The sequence below is a fragment of the Sinohyriopsis cumingii genome, chromosome 2 (assembly GCF_028554795.1).
Source record: "Sinohyriopsis cumingii isolate HCF-2022 chromosome 2, ASM2855479v2, whole genome shotgun sequence".
In the NCBI taxonomy this organism is placed as follows: domain Eukaryota; kingdom Metazoa; phylum Mollusca; class Bivalvia; order Unionida; family Unionidae; genus Sinohyriopsis; species Sinohyriopsis cumingii.
Window position 1 is genome coordinate 68896089 of NC_142962.1, and position 23615 is coordinate 68919703.

Genomic DNA, 23615 nt, shown 5'->3' on the forward strand with positions numbered 1-23615 from the left:
TGACAACGAAATATAATTGTTGAGTATTGCAATCTTTCCAATGAATTTAAAATACGGGATTCTACTGCACCGTTGATGAAAAAAAAACAAGAATCCTTCCTACAACTTTAAAATATCCAATAATAAAGTCAAAGAAGGTATGTCAGCAGAAACGACAATGAAGAAGTATTTATTTCAAGTGCTTGAAACACAGTTAAGCTAACAGTGCACACAAGCAACACAATATTTATTCGACGAAAAGCAAAACAGACTGAACGTAGTATTTTAAGTGTTAGCATTTGTCAAACTATGATGTAGACAGCACATCTGAAATTTAGTTTCTTAGAAAGTTTATATTTGCATAACCATCAAAATAAACAATGAAAGTATCAAGCTGCAACCACTGATAGCCTTGAGGCAGTTTTGAACAAACTCGATTTAAGTAAATATCTTATAGTCATTGGAGAAAATGATGCTGGTCGAGTCTACAATCAAATGTAAGTCCCTTATAAATCAATTAATCACCCATTGATAAGGTTGTGTATCTGGCCTTATTCCAAGACAATACACAGGCATGGTACAGTATTGCGTCTTATTGGTAACTATCTGCAGGTCGTTCGACCTTCCATACATAGAAAACCACGACGACCATGACACAGCTATATTCCAATTTCTTTCACCCTAACATCATCGTTCTGGGAGACCTAGATATAACAAACTCTTAAAAACTTTTTGACCAATAACTACTCATTTACTCAATACCGACCTGGGCAACAGAATAACCACAAACAAGTACAATTCACTCAAGAAATCTAAATATACAAAACAAACAAGGCAGTTATTTGAGACAGACTCAAACAACAATGGAAGCTGATATGCTTAACAATCATGGATGCATTAAACATTATGTGGTTGCAATATACATGTAATTAATATATTTTTAAAAACTGGTGACTTCCTAAATTATCATTTTTTGGACCTTTTCACAACTTGAAAGATAATCTAGACTACACGCTAAATATACTTTTCAAGTACTAAAACAGTTCTCTATAGGCTAACAATGTGTGCCTAGCCTACCATAATATTGGTGATAATGAATTTCGGCTAAAATAACTATATTTGCGGCGTCTTGGACGATATTCGTCCAGATCTTTCTAAGTATCAAGGAAATATAAAAACCCGACATAAGTTATATTCAAGCTCTATCTTGTACTATTACACTATGTAGCACAATTTTTGATCCTGGGTAGTAAGTGTTATTTCGTAATTGATTATGCCTAAAAAGTGTAGAAAATGGCTATTATTCCCCACAAACTTTGCTTTTGTGATCAGGACAGTGATTTTGTGAAATTATTTCTATTTGTGTCTTTTCGTTCACATAAAGTAAAAAAACAACAACATATGGATTAAAATTAATATGTATTTATATTAAAGTAATTAAAAAATGACCACACAAAAATTAGAAGTGAGTAATTTTTCAAGATTTACGATTATACTGTAAATCACTTTCACGAATCAGCCCCCAAATGTTGTCCCCCATCATGTTCTCGTTATACATTCCTTGGTAGTGGCGTTCAAAGTCCAGTATTTCCTGTTGAAAGTGCTCGCCTTGCTCCTCCGAGTACGCTCCCATGTTCTCCTTGAATTTATCAAGATGGGCATAGAGGATATGGACTTGAGGGACATCCTGCAGCCCATTGTGCCGTAGTTCTTCACCAGAGTCTCAACCAACTCCACATAGTTTTCGGTTTTGTGATTGCCCAGGAAGCCCCGAACCACTGTTACAAAGCTGAGCCAAGCAGCTTTCTCCTTACTAGTGAGCTTCTTCGGGAAATAATTGCACTCCAGGATCTACTTTATCTTTTGTCCGACGAAGACACTGGTTTTGACCTTTGCCTCAGACAGCTTAGGAAAGATATCTTGAAGGTACTTGAAGGCTGCGGACTCCTTATCTAGAGCTCTGACAAATTGTTTCATAAGGCCAAATTGTATGTGCATTGGTAGCATCAACACCTTCCGGGGCTCCATCGGCGGCTCCCACTTGACATTGTTCCTCCCCACAGAGAATTCGGTCCACTGTGACCAGTCCCACCTATGGTAGTGCGCCTTGGTGTCCCTTCTGTCCCAAAAGCAAAGATAGCAGGGAAACATGGTAAAGCCGCCTTGGAGACCCATCAGGAATGCCACCATTTTGAAGTCTCTGATGACCTCCCAGCCATACTCAGCATACTTCAAGAATTCCAACAAGGTGTTGATGCTGTTGTAATCTTCTTTGAGGTGCACCGAGTAAGCCAGGGGAAGAGACGGCTACTTGTTCCCATTATGGAGCAACACAGCTTTAAGGCTGCTGGATGAGCTGTCAATGAACAGACAGACAGACAGACAGACACATATTCATTGGGCATGATTTGTTCTATTTCATAAATATATTTGGGGTAGAGTCAATTGTTTCTTTTAAAACAATCCAGGACACCATCGCATATTTTTGCTGTCTAGGTTTTGTTTAGTGTATCTGTGTATGTGTGTATGTGACATCTTTATTTTTGATGGTGGTGGTGGCGTGTCTAATTTTTGGAGTTCTTTCTGATCATCACATATATATGATCCAAAACACTATCACTCATGACACAACACTTAATAAACGATCATTGTTATGGTTGGAGAAAAAAATATTCTTTCAATCCAATTGCCCAACATACAGTCATATTTGGTGGTAGAATAAATGTATTCTGCATATAACGGATGAAAGAGATACTAACGCGCGTTCTTAAAGACATAAAATGAGAGATGGTAAGAACTATGTAATGGTTGCTAAAACACCACCCTTACTGAACAACACACATACACACTGACCATTATTCATTATTCCTGACCAACAATCACAAACACATACAAATTAAGATAAACAGAAACAATTGGTTAAAAGGTAACTGCTCAAGGATCCAAAGGTTCATTTGTCCGAATTTCATATGTCCAAACTATTCATAAATCCACATGCACACATATACATAACTTGTAATCAGCACTGAATCCATTTGGGATGATACATCTGAGGTACAGAAAAATAGACTAGGCCTTTTATTATAAATAAACTGTTCCCTGATTCGATTCCTACCATTTGATTAGTCCAAGTCAGTTTCCACAAATTACTTCCTCACTAAAAGACCTACACGTGAAGTTGTAACGTAAAACACAAAAACTAAACCCCATGTCCCATTTTCTTTCCTCTCTCTTTGTCTACCTGTTTAGCCGTCTATTTTATCTGTGCGTCCGTCTGTCAAGTCCAAAGGCCACATCCACGAAAATATCATCTTCACATATTAATATTTGTTTTCTGACGCTCAATTCGCCCATGACCCATTTATATTAACTTAGATGTATAAATGTCGAACACACAAAAAAGCAGTTTCATAATTCCGAACTAAAAAGACACAAATAGTTTTTGGTGTATTGAAAAATGAAAAGAAAATAAAAGAAAAAGGAAACAGAACAGAACGATTCAATACTTAGTATATTTCGAATGTTTTCCGATGCTAAATCAATGACGATCAGATCAAGTAAAAAATTATAACAGCAGATGGAAAATATATAGGTTTTAATTTCAAAATTGATTTAGAGACTTAAATTCTTTTAGAGAATTCTAAAACGTTGTACAAGTAGATTTTAATGCAACTGGAATGAAAACAAAACAGTGAAAATACAATGGAATCAAGCGCTATATTGGAATACAAATATGTGCAAGGATAGTTAAGCAATCTATTCTAAGAAAATTACAAGGAAATAAAATGCACGGATGGAATTCTTCATTTAATTCAGCCAAGAAAAGAAGTGATCGAATTTAAATTTCATATAAAAACTGACTACAGAACTTTTTGTTTCGTTATAGTGACAAAATTGATCATATATCCTCGACTTGAATATAAAGCGAAACAATTCAGACCCCAGAAAGGACCCTTCACCATCGAAATTAAATCGTACGTCGCTAAAAAGAAGTATGTATGTTTGGTGCAGTTTGACTGGTCATGTTTTAGAGGAAATATGAGTACCCAAAGGAATCCACCGTACCATCGGTGGGAAGGCTTGCCCTCAGACGCATCGCTTTTGCGCCTTTTGCTGTGTTCGAACCGGAGATATAATAGTCTGCGTCTGCAGTCTAACGAAGTTCACTTCTGGCAGATTCAAAGACTCAACGCTTGGGACGACTTGGTAAACAAGAATTATTGCGGTTTACAATGGATGACTGATCTTCTTAGGCCTTGTTCACAAATGTCTACGTACTTTATACTGAGTTTGTTGATGTGTTTCTGAACGTTTCTAAATGATAGTCTCGCAAGAAATATTGATCGACAAGGAGGTGAAATAAAGTGAATAATTGCGATTTATAGGTATGTGTGTCCAAATTCTCAACAATTACAATAGCTTAAATAGTAGGTACCTCAATCCTTGGCAACCTGCGAGGCCAATACATTAGCTTCAAATACACCATGCCATTGTAATTATTAGACCCGATGTCTTCTTTTTTGACACAATTTAGTACCCGACCGCCATTGTAAAGCTATATTGCAATCGATAATGTTCGTCTGGAAGCATGGTGATGAGAACTAAGGTTCAGATCTCTCAACAAACAGGATCGAACAGACCTTGGTAACGCTAATTTAGTATTAAATTTTAGAACGAAGAGTTTTTATTTTGTTTAAGATTAATAAAAGTGCCCAAATTACTATAACGATGTACAGATGGTTGAAATTAATTTGATCATCCTAGCATTCAGAAGTATTCTGTAAAATGTAAATACTACTATTGAACATGGTGACACAGAAAAAAAATGTTTTTTGTCCGAATCTTTGTAGACACAGAGAGGTCATTTTTCAAACATATAATGAGTCTAATATTCGTGTCTTCCATTATGTTTCGACTCGTGAGTTATATTTTCTTTTTTAATTACATTAATTTTGTCTCTAAATATTCGATTTAAGGTGGCTGATACATGACAAACAATTCTTTCATACTGTAATAAATTGGGAGTATGCGCATTTGGTTTTAGCGCCCTGTTTTAAGGAATTCTTTTGATTACTTGTTTGATTATTGGAACTTCCATGATGCCATGGTTTACTTTTGGTGACTTCAGGTCAAAGTCGCATAAGTGTCCCTGTCGTTCCATAGTCCCTATTAAACTCTAGTGGTGTACATTGGTTGTGTGACTGCGGGTGCAGAATTTATGGTTGGAAAATGGTAAATTACACAGTGGAATAAACAAGAAGGGATACCGTTTATGTCGCCATGGTGGTAATTGGAATGCAGTTTTACAGGCGAAATGTGGCTCGAAACCATGAATTGACTGGCCTAAGGCGGCATCGTAAAAACAGTTCGTTGTGTTAGGGGATAGTTGTATAGTTTTACGGCGTAAACTGCTAACGGTACGGAAAGTTGAAGAAAAACCATGTAGATGTGCGGTTATTGGTTGGAAAGTTGTGAGATCTGTGGTCTTGTATTGATTAAAGTAAAAACTAATTACAGAATGGACACGTTGGGCTTTCTAATTTACAACAGAAGTTGTATCGAAATCTTTGGAAATTTTGGGGTAAACTTGTGATTTCTAGCGGAATCACGCCAGGGTTTGACACTGCTGGATCAAAGCAAATACCCCTGGTTTGTAACAATATGATTGATTGTGATATTCAGAAAAACAAAATTTATCCCGATATCGGACTGCACTAATTGCAGCAGCCTGCTTGTGGTTATGATGACTAAGGAAAGAATACTTGTATGCCAAAATGTTCTCCATAAAACTCTTTATTTTATTCCTCAACAGAACTCATTAGCCGAATCATCATACAAGCTAACCTGCTTCTTTTATTTGTATCTGTAATAGCCCAGCAAGAGATCACCCGTGTATTTATAGAGGCAACACATTTTGCTTTTTCAGGTAGGAAAAAATCCTGCCTATATTTCTAACTTTTCCTGTATATTTTCTTGTCACTGTGGACGGGTAATATACTGAAAACCAAAAGAATTTGATTGTGTATGAAATGTAAAACACCTCAACTTGATTGTGTATGAAATGTAAAACACCTCAACTTGATTGTGTATGAAATGTTAAACACCTCAACTTGATTGTGTATGAAATGTAAAACACCTCAACTTGATTGTGTATGAAATGTAAAACACCTCAACTTGATTGTGTATGAAATGTAAAACACCTCAACTTGATTGTGTATGAAATGTAAAACACCTCAACTTGATTGTGTATGAAATGTAAAACACCTCAACTTGATTGTGTATGAAATGTAAAACACCTCAACTTGATTCTAAAGATTTATAGTATTCTATCTTAAGTCATACTTTAAACTTGTCAATCACTCTACCGACTGAACTATTCTGAACAAAAGGTTCACCCTGATAAAATTTTCAGATGATCATATGACATTATGGGTACCAAATCACATTTAGAACTACGTTTAAAAGGTGTAATTTTCGAGTAATGCACAGTCGAGTACCTCAGTGACTAAGTTAAAAATTAAAGCATTTCTTCAGAGCAAAATTTACGGAGATACTATTTTGCCCTCCTGAGTAAACATTGCATTATAGTCAGCCCCCACCTCACCCCATTTACATTACAAAAGTTGTAAAAAATGTCTTATAAACAATTAATTCTGCAAGCTGAAAATATCGCACTTTTTAAATTTTTCTAATCTGTACAAAAAAGATTAAAATAATTTATTTTCTTGAAATTAAATTATGGGGACAAATCATATTTTTAAGTGACAAAGTACACATAAAGGTCGGTTTTCTCTTTTACAACACATATTGCTATATTTTTGGACCTCCAACAATTTACTATCAGCAATAAATAATCATGGTGATGGATGGAAAAATAGGCTTGTTAGTAATTTTATGTTAATTCTTTGGTGCTTAAGAGGGTATTCATATCGTATTAGGCTGCTTAAAAAGTGTGAGTGGGAACATTATATGTCACAATATATTTTGGTTTTTTGGTTCATGTTGTTCTTTTACACTTATTTAATCATGATCAATGCATAGAGTCGTCATGTATACTCCTACATGTTTTAAAATATTTTTCAATGCTGAATGGAATATGATTACGGCTTTAAAATAAATACTTTCAGATTCCTTAAGATAATTAATACCCGATGAAATGCATTATGGGTATTTTAGTGTAATACTCCTTTAAATATGAAATTGTCGTTAGCCGCTTCTGGCATGCGCATTAAAATCATTTTACTTTTGATAAACAAAAACCAATATTATTCAAATGGTGGTGTCAATGAGAATTCTTGGTTTCTATCATATTGTGTAACTTTAAGCTTGATGTTAGAAGTATGACTCCCAATTGGATTCAGACGAATCGCTGATTTCCTGCAAAAAGGTATAAATATGGTACGGCCTTATGGTGTGAAACTAAGAAAGAAAAAGAAGCAGTTTTATAAAAATTCAACAAATTTAATTCCCTAGAAATTAAAGTGACAATTTAAAAGGAACTTACACTGTTGTGAAATGAATCAAAAATAATCCTAAATGTTATATCGCAAGTCCAAAGGTATAAAATGTTTCTAATGAATTCCAACAATACTGAATGTCCCGATGTGTTACAATGATGTAATCCAGATTCTATGTGAATGAAATCACAATAGTCACAAAATAGTGTTAATCCAGTGAATAATGAACACTTTAGTAATTCCAATGAATGATTTAAATGATTCTTCTAGAATTATAACTGAACACAACAGTAAATAACTCCACAGGCTGGTCTCGAGAGAGGGGTGAAGACTTCGTTAACAAAAAACTCTATATATACATCCCCACTTAACATCCATCGCAATAGGGTTTCCTGAAGAAAAAGAAATTAATCATCTTAATAGAAAATTATATCAAACTGTAAACATGTTTGCTTCCAAAACATTTTAAGGCCATAATCAAGGCTAGGTCTTGAGCTCAGATTCATTTAAACAACATATTTATAAATTACAAACAAAATGAAAATCAGGTATACACTTAAACTCTATCCTCAATCATAGACAAAAGTAAAGCTCACAATACAAATTAAATATACATAACAGAAGTCACATTTTATCCATTCCGAAGATTTCATTGGTAGATTCCAATTATGTACAAAGCTTTCAAAAATTATATCTAACTTATATAACTTGGTCAACAGGACACAAAAATTGTGACAGCAAATGGAATACACTCCAGCCCAGTTAATATATGTTGTGGTGTTCCACAGGTGTCTGTTCTTGGACCTGTTCTCTTCATTCTATACACTCAGCCGCTCTCACGTGTCATAGATCATCATCCAGTGTCTCACCAATTGCACGCTTATGACACCCAAATATACAAAACTAGCCACCCAACTGAAGTTGATGCTACCATCCAAGGTGTAGAGAGTTGCATTTCTGATGTGAAATCATGGATGACATGTAACAAGCTGCAGATGAATGATGATAAAACTGAGGCCATTCTGATCACAACACAAATCTTTCTCATTCATATCCTTTACCTCAAACAATAAATATCAACAACACCAACATTAAATTCACACAGTCAGTACAAAACCTAGGTGTTACTCTGGACAGTACTCTCACACTACATCAACATGTCATGAACATATGCAAGGCTGCATATCTTAAGCTGAGACGCATCAGCTCCATTCGCAAATATCTTTCAGTTGATGCCACTAAAACACTTGTGTGTTCATTAGTACTTTCAATACTGGACTATTGTAACTCAATTCTGTCCGATTCATCTCAATATCTACTCCAGAAACGTCAAAACGTTCAAAATACAGCTGCTCGGATCATACTTAGAGTACCATAATCAGAGCACACCTCCCCGCTGCGCTGTACCCTACACTGGCTATCCGTTCAATCCAGAATCAAACACAAAATTTGTTCTATGTGCTACGTTTCACTGTCGGACTCCAGTCCAACATACCTATCTGACCTCACCCATGTGTACATACCAGCAAGATACTTAAGCTCCTTTTCTGATAATTATATACTCATTATTCCCACTATGAAAGCAAAGTCATATGGACAACGTTCTTTTGCATACCACGCCCAGCAACACGGAATGAATTGCCCACTGAACTTAGACACAGTGATCCCATTCAAGAGTGCTCTTAAAACTCACTTATTTCGACTGCAAGAACAAACTTAAAGACATAATAATGTTTCCTACCTTAAATATTTTCAGCACGTTTTTTTTGTTTTCTAATTTCATGGTGTTTTGTTTTTTGTCATATCATTATATGTTTTTTATGTTATAGGTATTGTCTAATGTTGTAAAGCGCTTAGAGCTTCTAAAGATTAGGCGCTATACAAAGTCCTCATTATTATTATTATTATTATTATTATTATTATTATTTCACTAGAGTTAACACATACAAAGACTCCTTCTTTCCATCAGGAATCAGCCTGTGGAAATCCTTACCGGCCACCCTAGTCAATGCTAATTCCATCAATGCTTTCAGAGCAGTGGTTGGCATGGGGATCGCTTAATTTCATGACCAGGGATGTTTTTAACCTGTTTTTAGCTGCACTTGGACCTTCCACATGCACAAAATTCACACAATGATCAAGTATGTTGCAGAGGATCCCAGCACATTATTGGAGAAAGACATACATTTTGTCATTATAGAAGTCATTTTGTCAGAGTTTTAAGTTGGAACTACGATCGGTTTTGCATCTAACTACAACCCCGCTTTATTTTATACTCTGATGCAGAGCTGACAAAAGAACTAAGGTGCTTCTCGAGTTTTACACAGAAACCATGTTCAAAAAAAGATTTAAATGACAATAGCATGAAGGACATGAAACTATTATGACTTAGTAAAAACCACGGGCTTGAGGGCAATTCAAACTGACCATCATTTACATCTCAGGGAAAGGAAGAATATGGTCTGATTGTCGTTCACCGATGCTATTTCAAAAGAACCATGGTTCATATCCCTGTTAGCCATTAAACTCATTATAAATCTCAAACGGAGATTCCCCTTTTATTTGCATATGATATTTCTTACAATACTGGTTGCTTTGCGAGACATAGATACAAGACACTGGATGACAAATAACTCTTTTCCTTTAAAATTTGTTATGTAGGAGTTTCTTTGTTCTTGAAAAATGAGTAATGAATTGCTGTTTTTTTCTCACATATCAAACAAGTCTATTTTCAGAAAATGCAGGATATGATGACTATTTTAATCTTGGATGTCTGCTTGGTGTTAAGTGAAACAAATAAATCCATGCCAAGTAATAAGAACATTATTTTAAAAAATATCAATCTGAAAAAGAAAATCTGAGATGTTTAGGTAAACCGGACCCTGGATCTTAAGTTTGGCATCAAGTAATTGAGGAACCATGGTTCTTAATTAATGGAGGACATAACAACACAAAAGTCACTGATCTTACTGGTTTATCTCATATAAATCACGAGTTTGTTATTTAGCCAACCTTTTTCTTGTATTCCTAACAGTGTATGATAGTGTTTTCCAGTGTATAGCAACAACAGGGGAAATATCTTTCATCAAAACTTACCACTGCGATCATAGGGCACCAATATTGCCAAAATCTCCAGATTTCCATCAGCACGTTGAGTGTCCTTGTACAGTAAGCTAAGCACTAACTGCAACACATGCTCTTTTGCGTGCAGTGGCTGAAAATTATTGTTTTACAAACAAAAACAGAATGGTCTGCCTTGTTCCGCCAAGTATAATCCGGTAACGAGTTTTAATACATTCTTGGAATCGTTATTTTTTTTTAAATTACATCTCATTATTATTTAAGAAGTTAACTAAATTATAGATTAATGCTAAATTGAAAACCAGATCATGTTGTTTGTTGTTTTTTTCTGTTGTGTTTATAATCTTAGACATATCTGTGGACTTTTTACTATATTTTTAACTATCTTTTGTAAACAAAACTGTATGTCATTACTTCAATGATCTAGAACAGGCAATCCCTGTTCTTACAGCAATATGTGCATAAACGTAATTTCATTTTTTAAATCCTGCAACCCTGTAATAAAGAAAAAAATATTAAATAATACGTCCTTTCATTTCAACACCGGTCAATTTAATTCCAGTCTCAACTTTATTTTGTTGGAAGGACGTGGTATTAACAGAGATGCAAGCAACCAACTAGTTTGACTATTCCTGCCTGAATAAAGCTTTAGTAAAAAGCCTCAAACAGAACTGAATCAAAGTGAAGCATGAAATATGGGAGGCCTACTTTGTGACAGTACTCACAAGCTGCAAACCCTCATAAGTATTATGAATCTATGTTCAACAGTACATACACAGGGTGCAATAAACATATTTGCTCAGGAACTAAATGCATTAATGTAACATGAACCAATAACATGTTAAAATGTAAGTCATAGTAAACTTTTGTTTTAAGAGCATCATACTTATACATACAATCATCTACTATGGTGAGTCTGGTCCCAGGTGGCCGAGTGGTCTAAAGCGCTCACATTTACAGATCACTGCCATCTCACCTCTGTCTGTGTGGGTTTTAGTCTCAGGTGTGGCCAATGTGGTTATGTGAGAAAGCTTACCAGTCGCTTCCTATGTGTTAAACTGACAACAAAAACAAAATTTAACCAAAGTCAATGAAGCAAGAAATATTGGTCAGTGACACACTTTTGTGATGAGGGTGTAGTGCTCATCACGATGCATCCCCACACAATGTTTCATTGCGCAAAAATCTTTAATACAGAACAACTCAACAACCTCCCTGGGGGACAGGTGCTAGGAATCCCTTTTCAAAACTGATGCCTAGGACCTACGAAGAAAGAACGGATCAGACTATGTGATGATGCACATAAATCTAAGCTTTTATCTATGTGGACACTGATGCCAGCGGTAGTACAATACAGCTCTCCTTTGCTGAGGTGATCTACAATGCATTAACAAGGGCAGTACCTGCATTATGACTATTATCAAGCATTGGTTTCAAACATGTAACTTTGATCCAAGGTCAAAAGTTTCAATGAGCATGTTGCAAAATGAATTGTCTTAGCTTCATAATGATTTAACAGTGTAAGAGCAAAAAACACTAAGCACAACTTAACTTTGGAGATTACAGACCACAACCTATGAACTAGGCATGCTGTCTTGAATTTAAGTGCAGAAAGCCTTACCATAGCCTTTACCTCTGATCTGCTTAGAAACCTCTAGACATCTAAATTACTTAAGTGCAAACCATTAAAGAAAATTTTAAAAAAAAAAAAAAATTCTTTGCAGAACCAATTTTTCTTTATACCACAATATCTTTGACCCATGACCCTAAATCATATGGAAATCCTACTGTTTCTTCAGTAACAATGATCTTGACCTACAGATCCCAAAACAGGAAGTCTTCTTCCTTACTCCAAAGTGCAACCCAACTATACAGTTTGGTCCTGGTATGCAATGTAGAACTAGTGTGCTTGTAAGGAAACCATTTATCTTCTTTCAGTCACAATGGCCTTGACCTTTGACCTTCTGACACAAAAACTGATAGGCTCCTTCCTTAGTGATAAGGTATGTTATGTACAACTGATATTATTGTGCAAGGTAACTGCAGATGCTGGAGAACTAATTTCTTGAGCAAATGATGGATAACTCAAATTATTGCTAATGTACAGATGAATCAGTTGTTAGACATATTCACAATAAAATATACTCTATCTTTTGGGCCCCAGTTGGCCACATGGACTAAGGTGCTTGCTTTTCACCTCTGTCTGTGTGGGTTCTCGTCTTGTGCTCTGCCAACATGGTATATGAGAAATCTTGCCAGTAACTTCCAATGGGTTGGTTCTTCACAAGGTTTTCTCTCCTAAATCTATAGTTTCTCATATATTGCATGAATCATTGTGAAGTTAAGATTTTTTCCTTTTACTTTGGGGTCATGATGACAGTGACAGAAAGGTTTTATTTTTTTTAAAGCTCCTTCATTTACTAATAATTCCTAAACTCCATGATATATGCTTATCATGCTTGGAATTAATCACTATAAAGCTAAGAAAGTTCATTCTGTGTCAAGTTCTGTCACTCAGATGACCATGAGGTCCAGGTCACAGTAATACAAATTTGTGTCAAAGGTTTGGTAAATATTCTTCATTTGCATATATTTCCTAAACCCCTTGATAAATCTTCTTCATACATGGGATGATGGATCATTGCGAAGCTAGACAATCCATTCAGTAATCAGCACACTTGCACTTGGATCAATGTATGTTATAGAAAGTTTGTTTAAGTTTTAGTTAAAGGTTTTATATGCCAGATAGATAGATGGTTTGCTGGTTGTTGAGAGTTTAATGCCATTTTAAGCACACCATTTAGCAGAGGGAAAACCTTGTGAAGGTAAAAGGAAAAACAATCTGCTTCATAATGATTCATGTGATATATCATGAGAATCTATGGATGGACTGAGGAAATTTTTGCCAATGCCTAAAAAGGGACTGCTACATCTTGCTTTCCATTAATGTGGACTTGACAATAAATGACAAAAAAGGTATCTAACCTGCCTAAAAATCATTTACCCTGTAAATTTCTCTCCATAAATATTTTAAATCTGTAGTGGCAAATTTACAAGTCGTGTGGTATTGCTTCCATAACAGCATGTTTTACCACTGTACATACTTTCAAAATAAAAAAAAAATACAAATACAAGAGGACATATGTTACATTATATTCATTTTTCTTTACTACAGTCATGTTAGTCTTCGAAAGAAAGTCTTCTGGTATGTTTGGACCAGCAAAAGGTGTAATGAAATAAATAAAGGTGCTTTGGTAACATAAAGGAGTTATGTGGGAAATATGATGCAGTGGGAAACTTGTCGATCAAAAAGGTATGCATAATATGCAAACTTGTTAGTGTCTTGTAATTATAATGATTATTTCATATATTCTCCAGAAATGATGGTGAAGTCAGTTATGAAATGTCAATTTTTAACTGATATGGCAGTTACCAGAATGGTTACCATATCATATTTCTGAAAACAAATGCAACAATTTCTAGCTGCATGAAAGGAACCATTTCTTTGGAAAATATCAATCTGTTCAACTATTAAAGTGCACAAATTACCCACAATTGAATATATATATATATATATATACACACACACACACACATATATATATATATATATATATAGGTGTGGTTTGCTGTGCGAATAAGCACCTGTTTTCTGACATCACACAAGTGATGTCAAGTTGTGACTGTGCACGATCTCTTTACTTGAATCAAAACCTAATCACTGCTCCGGTGGCCTAGTGGTTAGAGGGTCCGTCTTGGATGCAGGTGGTCGTGGGTTCAATCCCCGGCTGAGTCATACCAAAGACTTACAAAAATGGTACAAACAGCTGCCTCACCTGGCAGAGGTTAGTGTTAGGACTGGGCGGCCTGGTGTCAGGATAATGTGACTGGGTGGGACATCGTGCTACATGTCTGTGACATGATGCCCCAGTGCTAGACATCACTGTAAACTGTCACACTGCAGTCATCGTACTGAAATGACTACACACACAAAACCAACTCAATGAAGTGATTTTTGCTCATTTTCACACCATCAGAATTTCATTCGGTATTGACAGCATATTTCACAGGATAATTAACATGTTTCTTTAGACGTAAAAATAACTAAAATATTTTAATCTGCACTTTTGCATGACCTCAAAAAGTAAATGGCTTAATTTTGCAGTTGTCATTTATATTTTCTATTTGGTAATTTTAAAAAAAATAAGAAAACTTTTCCTTAAGGACCATTCTTATCTACTGACAAAAGGCCTTATCATGGTGAAATGTCTGATTCCTTAAGAAATAGTTCAGTCTCATTTCTGCAAAAAGATTAGTATTATCCACTCCACCCATCCCCACACCACCCCATTGGAAAATCTGATAATACACTGTACAGGACTGATTATGATGGCTTTGATGAGCCTGGTATCATGATGTATGTTCCACTCATACTTTGTTCCAATGAATGACAAAGAAGTGAAATACAGGTCAGATAGGCTTTTTGAAGCAAAAATAAGGTCCAAGGGAGGAAAATCAAAAAGGTTTGCAAACAAGGAAGGCTACCTTATGTGTGCGTGATCTGGATTTTTAATGATGCTACCTTATGTCTGTGTGTGTAACTGGAATTTTAACGTAGCTTTAACAATTTTATTCTATCACTATGAGGTCTTCAGTGTGGCAGTTTATGGTGATGTCTAGCATTGGGACATCATGCTGTAGACATGCAGAATGATGTCCCACCCAGTCACATTATCCTGACACCAGTCCTAACACTAACCTCTTAATGCTGAACACTAAGAGAGGCAGCTGCTAGTAGAACTTTTAGAAGCTTATGACCAACTGAACTAATAATATATCAGATACAGAGAGCACAAGGAAACATCAAAGAAAGGGTAACTGTACATGCATACTGGAAACAGAAAATATTAATGCTACAGACTATTTCTCCAATCTGACTAGTCTATGCACCGCAGTGGGCTGTCAGCTTTGTACAATGAAGCTTCATTTTGAATCATGAGACCAATATTCAAGGTTTGTTTGGTATTTGCATTTCAATCCTAAGTATAGTAGAATATGTAGAATATATAGACTAGACAGTTTTAATTAATAAATAAAAAGTCATATTAGAGTTCTGCCATGAACATGAATGGCTTCACAAGAACTTATATTTATAGCAAGTTACATCTTTGGATAATAGCAAAGCCTGAAGCTGGTAAGCGAATTTGGACCTTGTTTCAATGCAGTCTGAGAATCTGAAAACCCACATACAACAATGAAGCAGGTGTGGATCCCATTTTTTTCCAACAGAAAAGGCAAAACAGTGTTACTTACTAAATATTTAAAAAATACTGGATGAAATAGGTAAATAAAAGCTTGATATACTGCTTGTTTTACAGTTGAAAACTAGTCAGTTCACTGAATTTGGAACATCATTAGAAATCATGTATTTTATGAGATTTTCTTTTAAAAATACAAAAGAATAGTGAACAACTTGCTCATATGAATAAAGGCCAAAAAAACCTGCGCCCCTACCCCATCATAGAGACAAACCTAAAGAAACATATAGCTCTTCTAAAATTAGTGCAAGTACAATCATTTGTCAACGTCATTATATTTTGATAATGGTCATAATGCATACATTATTAAATTTCACAGCAATCCACTTAAAACTGCAAGAGTTGTTGTTGTTGTTGTATGGTTTAACGCCATTTTTCAGCACACAATAGGCTATACATGGCAGTCAGTATTAACGGTGGAGGAAGAACCTGGGAAAACCCTGGGAAGAACCACCGACCCACGAGAAGCTACTGGCAAGCTTTCTCACATAGCCACACTGGCCGAATCCGAGACTTGAACCTACGCAGACAGAGGTGAGATGGCAAGAGTAGTTGCATTCAAACAATTGTCTCATACACTGCATACAGCTTGCAAGTCCAGTAAGGCAACAGCTCTTACAAAAACAAATGTACTAAGTTTCACATGTTATCCACATAATTAAAAGAAATTAAGAAAATCTGCAGGATCAAGTTGCCCTGAATATTTTGTGTTATACACTGCATTGGGTTGCAAGACAAAAAGAGCAATAACTCAAATAAAAAGGAGGGATACAAGTGTGTGTGTGTGTGTGCAATTTGGATTTTTAATGTAGCTTTACCAACTTTTCAGTCATATCGATACAATGTGATAGTTTATAGTGATGTCTAGTCCTGTGGCATCATGTTGCAGATATGTGGCATGATGTCCAACCCAGTCACATTATCCTTACACCAAGCCAACCAGTCCTAACACTAACCTCTTAATGCTGAACACCAAGCGAGGCAGCTGTTAGTACCATTTTAATATGTCTTTGGCATGACTTGGCCTGGGATCGAACCCACGACCTCCCGCATCTGAGGCAGACACTCTAACCACTAGGCCTCTGGAGAGGTCAGGGATACAAGTTATTTGTCAATATGGTTATCTTACGGTGGTGAATATATTATCTGCCAAATTTAAAGGCAATTCATCTAAAACTGCAGAACTTGTTGCACTAATAATTAATATAGCATGGAAAAATGGACATGATGACCACAACCAGCTCCTTCAAGGTGTGGGTATAAATAAGTTTTCAATATATAACAACTGCAATGAAATACTCAAAAATAACTTGCAAGTTACATCTCTCTTATTTCATTTTTATTTTTTCACTCCAAATATACCATTTTGGGACAATAAAAAGCCTTTGATGCCCATTTTCATTAATATGAACAACATGGAGTTTGACAAAACATTTAATATTGCTCTCTTGAAACAGTGCAAAGATACTAGTGTGCTAGCAGTTAATGAGTTTAGTTCTAAGCTTTAGTTCCTTTGTGATTGCCTGTGATGGCTACATGGGCTCTGAACCTGAGAGGCAACTCCTGCTTTACTGATGCACGAATCTGAGAGTATTGCATGTCAGCCTGATTTATATTAATAGCATGTCATCAATTTATTGACTTTATTGTTAACATCTAATATCCATTAATATTAAAATCCATTACATGAATATCTGCTCAGAAGAAACAGATTATGATTCTCATGTATCGACGAAAGTTTCTTTCACCTGCTCCCTCCCAACAATTGCTTGTGTTTTCCAAAATTTAAGTCAGCCTCACTATTTTGTGCCATCATGTATGCTGAGGTTGATGGATGATGGATCCCAATGCTTGTGAATTATCAAGAGAGAAGTGTATATTGATTACAATGGTCCCTCTCTTACATGGCTCCCCTCACCAGCAGCTGCCTTCTACACAATGAGTTTATTTACAGAAGTACCAATCGTGGGCCACCAACCCCCTGATCTGGCATGCAGATAGTATTTGAGGCCAAAAATGTCAAAGTTTCCACATTTTATCTATGTCCAGAACCAATATTTAATTCATACAGTAAGGTAAGTAATGATTATCTCTACCATCGTCTTTTTTCTCAATGTAAGGCTTCTGTTACTGAAAGTTTTTGTTGTTGTTGTTGTTGTAGGGTTTAATGCCATTTTTCACCATATGATAGGCTATGCATGGCAGCCAGTATTAATGGTGGAGGAAGAACCTGAGAAATCCCCGGAAACAACCACTGATCCATGAGAAGCTACTGGCAAGCTTTCTCACATACCCACATTGGCCGACTCGAACACACGCAGACAGAGGTGAGATGGTAGTGATCCGTAACGGAGAGTGATTTAGACCACTCAGCCACTCGGGGCACTATCAGTGAAAGTAATGTCGGCTAAAGTACAATATAATGTGTACCAAACAAGTTGATATTATATCGTTATCTTATGTTACGTGTTTAGGCTCAAATAAACAGTAACACAAGAAAGGGTAAAAACAACAAGCTTTGAAACATTTAACAAATTTATCTCCCTGGAAAAATACTGTAAAAATGAACAAATAAGACCTTATGGTTTTAAGAATCAGATCCAAAAATAATCCAAGAATAAAATTTTAGAAGTCCTAATAATTAAATGTTCTAGTGATCTTAAGTTCAAGTCCTGATTAAGAATCCAAGATGGAAGGCAATGACGTAAGCTGTATCCTGTTCAATGTCGTTGTCTACAGTTCCTTGTAGAAACAAAAGAAATAATCCTCCGGTTTTGGAAATAAAAATAAAAATTTTAAGAAATGTCTTTGTTCAAGAATTCTGTATAAACACATAAATATTGCCAGAGAAACGAATTAATCTTTTAAAATCCAAATAATCTGAAGAAAAATTAACATATAAATCGAAAACTGGCTACAACAGAAGGAAACGACTTCACATCAAGTGTTTTTAAGCCCAGACTGTAAGATCACTCTATAAGCATCACAAATTAAAACTTAGTAATGCGCAATTCTAACCCCTGTATGTCCTTGATAAGAACCAATCATTTTACTCCAAGAATAAAAGTTCTTTACTTCACTAAAAACTATTTACAAGTCGAGGGTCATGTATCCAACACAGCCTCGATCTTAACCTTATTATTCCCACAATAAAAATAAAATTAAAATAATTTGTTCATGTACCTATTACTAATTCTGAATTAATGTCAGGAACCAGGTCAGCCTTATGCGTTTACAACTGAATCATTCAAGGTCAAACTATTTTCTGGAAAAGTATCGAGTTCCTAATAACAGCTACATTATTTTGACATATAATGAAATTAAAAAAGATTTTAAAACTTACAAACAATTACATCAGATATAAATTAAATTAAATATACATAACACTTCCCCCCATAAAGAAAAAGAAAGATTTATATGATAAAGCTTTCTTTCAACCAAAGACTAATTATACATGAGGTTAAAAAGAACTCATATAAATTACACATAGTGTACATGAAATAATACATTGCTATACATGGAACGTGCGTCACCTATTAAATTATCTTTTCCCTTGATGTGCCTGATGTCAATATCATATTCCTGTAACAACAAACTCCACCTTAGTAGTCTTTCATGTTTATTTTTCATCTTGCTGATGAAAGCAAGGGGGTTGTGGTCACTAAACACAGTAATCGAAGAAGGAGCTGAACTAAGGTAAACTTCAAAATATGGTAATGCCAGTATCAAAACCAAACATTCCTTCTCAATTTGTTGGATAATTTCTATGTTGCATATTTAATTTCTTGGAAAAATAGCACACTGGATGATCAATACCATTTTCATCTTCTTGAATCAAAACTGCTCCAACCCCAACATCACTTGCACCAAGAGACAGTTTAAATGATTGGCTGAAATTTGGAGCTGTAAAAACTGGCGGGTTTTTAAGTATGGTTTTTAACTTGTCAAAAGCCTCCTGACATTTTTCAGTCCAAAGGAACTTGTTTTTCTTAATAAATTTGTCAGGGGTTCAGCAATTATAAAACAATTGGAACAAAATTTTCAATAGTATCAGGCCATACCCAAAAATTGCATCAGCTGCTTTTTATTAACAGGGATAGGAAATTCAGACAGCCTTGACCTTAGCATCTATAGGTTTAACTTGTCCATGTCCCGCAATATGTCCTAGAAAAGTTACACAAACAGGCAGAAGTCACTTATAGATAAATTGTCAAACATGCATCTGTGAGTCTGTCAAAGAATTTCCAAATTGTTGCTAGACATTCTTTCCAGGTGTCATTGTAGATGATGACATCGATGTAAGCATCACAATTGTCTAGACCAAAGGCATCATATTCACGAGACGTTGAAATGTACTTGGCGCCCTTTCATCCCAAACAGCATTACTTTATATTGGTAAAGTCCATCTGGAGTCACGAATGCAGAAATTTCCTTTGCTCTTTCTGTTAATGGACTTTTGCAGGAAACGGGCTCAATAATGTTGTGTGAGAGTTTTGGGCTCCATACAACTGTGAAGTTCTTCTCTTTGATGATTATGACCAGAAGAAATTGTCAAGATCATAACATGGTCAACATAGGCTAAATACTGCTTTTGTGGATTCACACCCAAAGAGAAATTAACCTTGAACACAACAGGGTAAAAGATGAAGGTCAAAACATCATGTGACAGTATGTTTATCACTTCCTTTGAAACAAGGCATTTTGTCTACTCTATAAAAGTTTTGTCTGTGTAACTGCAGTACTGTAATTACCAAAAGAGGAATAAACTGTCACAAAACTTTAACATGTCATCAACATGACTCAAGAACAGTGGGGGAGAGTTCAAAAGTTCATACCAAAAATTTGATGGAAAGAATCAAATAAAAACATCGTAACAGACAAGGAGAATATCCAGCAGCAATTGGAAAACGGAGTAAATGGAAAGAGAATCTTAAATGCCGAGCGATGTTTGTCACAAGATTTAAATGATCTATTTTAATGGTTTTGCAATGCACACGCCAACAATATCCATACTCGTATACTTACATTTAACAATTAAGAATTAAGAACTATTAATGCATGTTTTAAGGCTGGATTTTCCCTTACATATCCTCGTTTTACATCTGTGTAAAAATGTAAGCATCTTCAGATATAGGCAAATGTAACTTATAATCTGGTGCTTAGTTCATTTATGCTCAACAGTAGAGTTAACATAGCTGCCTATCTATCTGAAAAGTAAAATAAATCTAAAAGCTAAAACATTTTCAAGCAAAACATTAAGCACATTCCCAACTTTTACAGTGTCTGCAATGAGGGCATTAGGATCAATTGCTGTCACATGGCCCAACTGTTCATTAAAAAAGCATTCAAGTTACTCAGAAAGCATAACTATATGCATTTAAAATCACGCAGAGATCACCAAAATGAAAGAATCAATAAATTACATTATTTTTCCCCATGTCTAGATGAAACATTAATGTAATAGGTGTTGTATCCCAAAATCAGATAAATTTTATAACTCAAATAAAAACACTGTAACAGACAAGGAGAATATTCTGCAATAGTGGGAAAATGGAGTTCTAGATTATGTTGACCTTGCAAGGAAAGTACAATTGTTGACATAATTCATGATACAAGTTGTAAAAAAATAACAGAATCTCTCAGCGAGATTTCTGACTATAGTAAATTGATTTAGTATCATAATGTTACATCTTGCATTCTTATGAATTGACAATTTCGAGAAAAAAAACACTTCTTATCTAAATCAAGTTATTTATGAAATACTTTACCCATTTATTTCATACAAAAATCAGGGTATTATGTACTTTTAGCTACATATAATGATGCTGACCCAAACATTGAGTTACAGATAGGAAAAAACTCGGGATGTTGTGCGGATTAAATTATAACAACTTCCAGTTTCATAAATATTAAAAGTATCACTGGATGTTATTTCAGATTTCCAGCAATAGGGAAATTGAATCATTAATACAAAAATGCTTTTTCTGGTTGGGGGGGGGATACAGAGAAAAGGATGGATATGTATTCCATCGCATTTTTCTTCTTGCACCTTGTGACCAAAATAAAATATAGTCTGACATATGAGAGAGAGAGAGAGTTTAGATCTTCATGTTATTTTTTTAAACCTTATTGCCCCCTCGTTGATGAAGCTTTTGTCAAAGACAGAAAATATTAATAAATATAACAGTAAATGTAAACCATGAAAATACATACCATACTCCTCAGGTTTTAAATATTCATAATAGTTATATCCATATACCAGTAGTCTCCATAGGTTAAATACCGAGAATGACTATTTTGCATGTTGTCTAATTTTCTTTGTAAGTATAACGACCCCTCCATTCCCAATAAATAAGCTTTTGTTTAAAGTGCATGTATTCTTACAGTACTCAGGTAACAATTTGTTGATCTTTGCTCATGCTAGATGTACTTTAAATTGCTGTCGGTTCCATTGGCAAGTTCAAAAATATCACTGGCTGAGAAATTTACACTAGTAACCACCTGGCATTTCCTTTCATTATATGGTAAGGTATTCATAATACCCATGGATAGCATCATTTCCTATTGGTAGCCTTGCTAATCTGATCTGGTCTCGACGATGTTAGCTTAGAATGACTGAATACAGCCGTAGCATATTTAATTAGCATGTAAATACCACTACAAAGCCATGTGATTCTTTTCTTGGAAGTGGCAACAAAAACTAGAAGGAATTGCTTAACTAGTAGTATTAATTGATAATGGAATATGGTACTGCACTTGTACACAAGATCAGTCATCTGGTAAGTGAACAATACAGATTTACAATCATGAAGACATCTCTCTCTCTCTCAATGGAGCATACAGATTATCTGGTCATTTGGTGCAAGAAGAAAACTGTGATGGAATATGTCTTGGTCATGGTTATTCATCTTCTAACTTGTAAATTCTAATGCACATATTTGTAATTAAATTTAAACAACCTATATTACAAACAAGTAAATTACAGGTGCAGGTTGCATTAGTTGTTGTTCTAGGGCTTAATGCTATTTTTCAGCACAATATAGGCTATACATGGCAGCCAGTATAACTGGTGGAGGAAGAACCCTGGAAAACCCAAGGAAGAACGACCGACCCGCGAGAAGCTACTGGTAGGCTTTCTCATGTACCCACATTAGCCAAACCTAAGACTCGAACCCATGCAGACAGAGGTGAGATGGCAGTGATCCGGAACAGTGAGCACTTTAGACCACTCAGCGACTCTGGGCCCCTTGCTGCTTTAGTGCAATTACATCTGACTATGTCAGTTTTTAATAATGACGATCATGTAATTCAGTGCTGTCCAACCTTTTTGACACCATGGGCCACTGAAAAATGTTTTTCTTGAAGCCAAGAGCCGCAGTAGAAAACTGAAAAGCAACGACTATATAGCTGCTCGAGCTCTGGTGGGCCATTTAAAATCAGCCCACGGGCCACATGCGGCTCGCTGTCCGCGGGTTTGACAGCACTGATGTAATTGTTTAAAATACTCAGTGTGGGATCCTATATTTTTTCATACACAATCTCATCCCCAAAATGAAATATTTTTTGTACATTCTTTTTTGTACTCTTGGAGAACTATTCTGCATACGAAAAATACAATAAAGTGATTTGGGTGATATAATCCATATACAAGTCGATTCAGAGTACAAGATGAAGCTAAAATTTTCTGGTAAAAAATTATCGTCTTATAGGCCAGCAAATACAGTACTTTCCTGCCACATTTATGTCTGTGTAAACAACCATTTGTGTACGGAAGTTTTGC